Below are 6000 nucleotides of genomic sequence, written 5' to 3'. Positions count from 1 at the left end.
TTATGATTTGGACAGGTTGGGTGATTGGGCAGAAGCATGTCAGATGCAGTATAATGTGGATAAATGCAAGGTTATCCACTTTGGTGGCAAAAATAGGAAGGCAGATTATTATCTGATCAGCAATAGATTGGGAGAAGGGGAAGTGCAACAATCCAAATTCAGTACCCTGTCCCTGCCTTCTCCCCATATCCCTTGATCCCTTTAGCCTTAAGAAATATATTTAACTCCTTCTTGAATATATTTACTGAAATGTCCTCCACTGCCTTCTGTGGTAGAGAATTCCACAGGTTCACCACGCTCTGGGTGAAGAAATTCCTCCTCATCTCTGTCTTAAATAGCTTACCCCTTATCATTAGACTGTGATCCCTGGTTCTGGACTCCCCAGCCATCGGGAACATCCTTCCTGCATCTAGTCTGTCTAGTCCTGTTAGAATTTCATAAGTTTCAATGAGATCCCCTCTCATTCTTCTAAACTCCAGCGAGTCTAAGCCCAATTGACCCAATCTCTCCTCATACGTCATTCCTGCCATCCCAGGTATCAGTCTGGTGAATCTTCGCTGTACTCCCTCCATGGCAAGAACATCTTTCCTCAGATAAGGCGACCAAAACTGCACACAATACTCAAGGTGTGGTCTCACCAAGGCCCTGTACAACTGCAGCAAGACATCCTTGTTCTCGAAACCTCTCGCTACAAAGGCCAACGTACCATTTGCCTTCTTAACCGCCTGCTGCACCTGCATGCTTACCTTCAGCGACTGGTGCACAAGGACACCCAGGTCTCGTTGAACTTCCCTATCTCCCAATCTATTGCCGTTCAGATAATAATCTGCCTTCCTGTTTTTGCCACCAAAGTGGATAACCTCGCATTTATCCACATTATACTGCATTTGCCATGCATCTGCCCAATCACCCAACCTGTCCACATTGTACTGGAGTTTCTCAGCATCCTCCTCACAGCACACATGCCCACCCAGCTTTGTGTCATCTGCAAACTTGGAGATATTACATCTAGTCCCCTCGTCTAGATCATTAATATATATTTTGTGAATAGCTGGGGTCCTAGGACCGATCTCTGTGGTACCCCACTAGTCACTGCCTGCCACTCGGAAAAAGAGCCATTTATTCCAACTCTTTGCTTCCTGTCTGCCAACCAGTTCTCTATCCAAATCAGTACCTTGCCCCCAATCCCATGTGCTTTAACTTTACACACTAATCTCTTATGTGGAACCTTATCGAAAGCCTTCTGAAAGTCCAAATACACCACATCCACTGGTTCTCCCTGATCTATTCTACCAGTTACATCCTTAAAAAATTTCAGTTGATTAGTCAAGCATGATTTACCTTTTGTAAAGCCATGTTGACTTTGTCCGATCCTGTCACTGTTTTCCAAGTGCTCTGCTATTACATCTTTTATAATGGACTCTAGCATTTTCCCCACGACCGATGTCAGTCTATAATTCCCCGTTTTCTCTCTAACACCTTTTTTGAATAGTAGGTGAAAGGTTATCGGGGATAGGCCGGGAAAGTGGAGTAATCAGATCAGCCATGATCTTATTGAATGGCGGAGCAGGCTCGAGGAGTCAAGAGGCTGACTCCTGCTCCTAATTCGTATGTAACCTGTGCAGCAGCTGGGGTCTGAAAATCAGCTTCACTGCCCCTGGGCTGGGAAAGGGGGACATGAGACAACATTCTCCCTCTTACCGCTCTCTACACTCCTTTTACAGGGTTTTAGAAGTGAAGCATTTACAGACAGGAAGCTCAGACCAAACATCACCTCAAGATCAAACAGAGTTGCTCGATTTATCAGGATCTGATTCAATCGCTCCTCCAATCTGCTGATACACCAGAGCGTTCACACTGATGAGAGACCTTTTAAATGTTCTGAGTGTGGGAAGAGCTTCAAAATCTACAAGTACCTGAAGCGACACCAGTGTCTACACACTGGGGAGAGAACATTCACCGGCCCCGTGTGTGGGAAGGGATTCACTCAGTCATCCGCTCCGATGGCATACCAGCAAGATCACACTAGAGAGAGACCTTTAACCCACTCCGTGTGTGGGCAGGGATTAATTGCACCCTCCGTGCTGCTGAGACACCAGCTTGTCCACACCAATGAGAGACCATTGACCTGCTCCGTCTTTTTGAAGCGATTCTCTCATTCTGCCACCCTCCTGAGACAGCAGCTTGTTCACATTAAATGTTCTGACTGTGGGAAGAGCTTTAAAAGGTCCCAGGATCTGAAGAGACACCAGCTGGAGAGAGCAGGAGAGATTCTGTTCACCTGCTCAGTGTGTGGGATGGGATTCACTCGGTCCTCGAATCTGCTGGCACACCAGTGAGTTCACACTGGGGAGAGGACGGTGAAACATTCCGACTGTGGGGAAAGCTTTAAAAGGTCCCAGGAGCTGAAGGTACACCAGCTCGGGAGAGCAGAAAAGAGGCCATTCACCTGCTCTGTGCGTGGAAAGGGATTCACTCAGTCATCCCACCTACTGACACTTCAGCGAGTTCACAATGGGGAGAGACCGTTCACCTGCACTGTGTGGGGGAAGGGATTCACTCAGTCATCAAGCCTGGTGAGACACCTGCGATATCACACTGGGGAGAGACCGTTTACATTTTCTGTCTGTGGGAAGAGCTTTAAAAGCTCCGGGAATCTGAATGGACACCAGCGAGTTCACACCGGGGAGAGGTCGTTCACCTGCTCCGTGTGTGGGAAGGGATTCACTCGGTCATCCCACCTGCTGACACACCAGTGAGCTCACACTGATGAGAGACCATGTAAATGTTCTGACTGTGGTAAGAGCTTTAAATGGCCGAAGGACCTGAAGAAACACCAGTGAGTTCACACTGTTCTATAGCGCAGGGCTCTGCAGACAGCTGGGGTGACATGAACGTGGAATGGATGAATGTTCTATAAATTCTTGTACTGCTGTTTAATCTTTAAGAGTGTTGTGCTGATGATTCCCTTCGATTGACTGTTCATGGTGTTACATAGAATGTACAGCACAGAAACAGGCCATTCGGCCCAACTGGTCCATGCCAGTGTTTATGCTCCACACCCACTCTACTTCAATTAACCCGATCAACATCTCCTCCCACTCCTTTCTCCCTCATGTGGCTTCCCCATAAATCCATCTATGCTGTTCACCTCAACTACTCCCTGTGGTAGCAAGTGCCCAGCGGAAGCCTAGCCAGTGTTTTATAAAGGCTTAGCATAACTTGCTCGCTTTTGTACTCTATTCCTCTATTAATAAAGTCAAGGATCCCGTTTGCTTTTTAACAGCCTTCTCAACTTGTCCTGCCACCTTCTAAGATTTGTGTACATACACCCTGAGGCCTCTCTGTTCCTGGACCCTCTTTAAAACTGGACCATTTAGTTTATATTGCCTCTCCTCATTCTTCCTACCAAAATGAATCACTTCACACTTCTCTACAGTAAATTTAATCTGCCACGTTTCTGCCCATTTCACCAGTCTGGCTACATCCTCCTGAAGTCTGTTACTATCCTCATTGTTTGCTACATTTAAGAGTTTTGTGTCCTCTGCAAACTTTGAAATTATGCCCAGTATCCCCAAGTCCAGGTCATTAATATATATCAAAAAAAGCAGTGGTCCAAATCAACGTTCTCGTTAAGTTGCGCGGCCACGCAGCGGTCTGGAGGTCCCGCGCAGCCGGCTCACCGCCCTATAAATGGAAAAAAACGTGCATGCGCGGAAATTTGAATGGGCTGCACAGCCTGTTAAAGGGGCCACGCACCTCAAAAAAAATAAAGGGAACATTGGTCCTAATACCAATCCCTGAGGAACATCACTGTTTACCTCCCTCCAGTCTGAAAATAAACCGCTCACCACTACTCTCTGCTTTCTGTCCCATGGCAGAAAATTGGGAGTGGGCGAGAGCAAACAGCACCTGATTTCTCGCCAAGCACTCATGGAAGCAGGGGATTTGCCCTACTTTAAATGTCAGTCCCTTATATATACATTATTATAGAAAGGGAGACGCCGTCCCTTTAAAATCAGTCATCCACAGGGACACGGTCCCTTTAATGAAAATCACATAGAAAAAGAGTGCCTGTCCCTTTAAGAGAACCCCCCACTCCCATATTTCTCTTAAAGTGCTTGAAATTAATAATTTAAAACGCTGAAAATTAATATTAAAAAAATTAATTCAGAGAGAAAAAGTATTTTTACTCAAGTATTTGCTCCAGAGGGTTTTTGTTTCTGCTTCATCAATTTAAAAACGAACTGCAAAACAAAATTAGTTTGAGCTGTAAAATGTGAAAGGAACATTAAAAATAAACTTTCCCAGGCTCACAGATCCTGACCAGGCCCCTTTACAAAATGACGGCGGGCCAATCCGTCCAATGAGCCAGTTCCAGGTCCCGCCTCCTCCTTCGCCGCGATTGGTTGGAGGACCAAAGTCCCTCAGTCGGTCCTCCAGGCTCAGCCTCCCCTCGCTCATTGGTGGAGAGCTCAGTGTCAGTCAGTGCACGCCGGCGACGCGTGACGTTGCAGGGTGGGCGGTTGGAGCAGGCGGGAAATTAAATTAAATTAATTTAAATTAAATCTCCCGTCAGCCTCCTCTGTCCCAATCAGCCGGCGCAAGTCCCACCCCTCAGGCTCCCCGATTGGTTGGAGGACCCGCCACCGGCTTGCTGCTCCAGCCCCGCCCCGCTCGCTCCCTATTGGTCGGAAGCTCGCATCAATGGCCCGGGTCACGTGTCCCTGGAGCGCGCTCCGCCAAACTGAAGAAGCTCCGCTTGGGGCCTGGATCGGCAGACTCTCAGGTTTGGATTCCCCTTTATTCTCTCCCCTCCTCTGATCTCAATCGGATCTGGGGGAAAACTCATTTTCCCTCACTGATTGCGGCTCTTAACCAACACCGACTTTACAAAGAAAGCCCCGCACAGCAGCCTGGAGCTCAGGGGCCCAGCACGCAGGCGGATGATTGACAGGGGCCCAGGGTGTGTGCTGAGCATGCGCGTTGCGGGCCGGGTGCCTGTGGAGCAGGAGGGGGCGGGGCCATGGGGCACATGCGCAGTGTCAGCCACAACTCAGCGCGGCGGCCGGAGCGCTTTCTGGAGCGCGGGTGCTTGTGGGTATTGCAGCCGCCATTACTGTTGATTCTTTCAACCAACCTGTGTAGCAACTGGGACCTGAAAATCAGCTTCTCCGTCTCCGCCACGTCTGTTCTGACGATGCCACCTTCCATACCAGTGCTTATGACATGTCTTCCTTTTTCCTCAACCGAGGATTCCCCTCCACTGTGGTTGACTCGGCCCTTGACCGTGTCCGTTCTATTTCCCGCACTTCTGCTCTCACCCATTCCCCTCCCTCCCAGAACCACGATAGGGTTCCCCTTGTCCTCACCTTTCACCCCACCAGCCTTCACATTCAACGGATCATCCACCGCCATTTCCGCCACATCCAACGTGATCCCACCACCAAACACATCTTCCCCTCACCTCCCCTTTCAGCATTCCGAAGGGACCGCTCCATCCGCGACACACTGGTCAACTCCTCAATCACCCCCAACAGCCCTTCTTCATCTGGCACCTTCCCGTGCAAGCGCAGGAGATGCAACACCTGCCCTTTTACCTCCTCCCTTTCCCACTGTCCAGTGCCCCAAACACCCCTTCCAGGTGAAACAGCGATATACTTGTACTTCTTGCAATTTAATATACTGTATTCGCTGCTCACGATGCGGTCTCCTCTACATTGCGGAGACCAAACGCAGATTGGGCGACCGCTTTGCGGAACACCTCCGTTCAGTCCGTAAGGGTGACCCTGAGCTTCCGGTCGTCTGTCACTTTAATTCACCGCTTCACTCCCACTCTGATCTCTCTGTCCTCGGCCTATTACATTGTTCCAATGAAGCTCAACATAAGCTCGAGGAACAGCACCTCATCTTTCGATTAGGCACTTTGCAGTCTGCCGGACTCAACATCGAGTTTAACAATTTCAGATAATTATCCCTGCCCCCATTTTTCATGCAGTA

Source organism: Somniosus microcephalus, unplaced genomic scaffold (assembly GCF_052327205.1).
Source record: "Somniosus microcephalus isolate GS21.2 unplaced genomic scaffold, FLI_Smic_1.0 unresolved_chr3, whole genome shotgun sequence".
Lineage (NCBI taxonomy): Eukaryota > Metazoa > Chordata > Chondrichthyes > Squaliformes > Somniosidae > Somniosus > Somniosus microcephalus.
Note: the sequence above shows the minus strand (reverse complement) of the source record.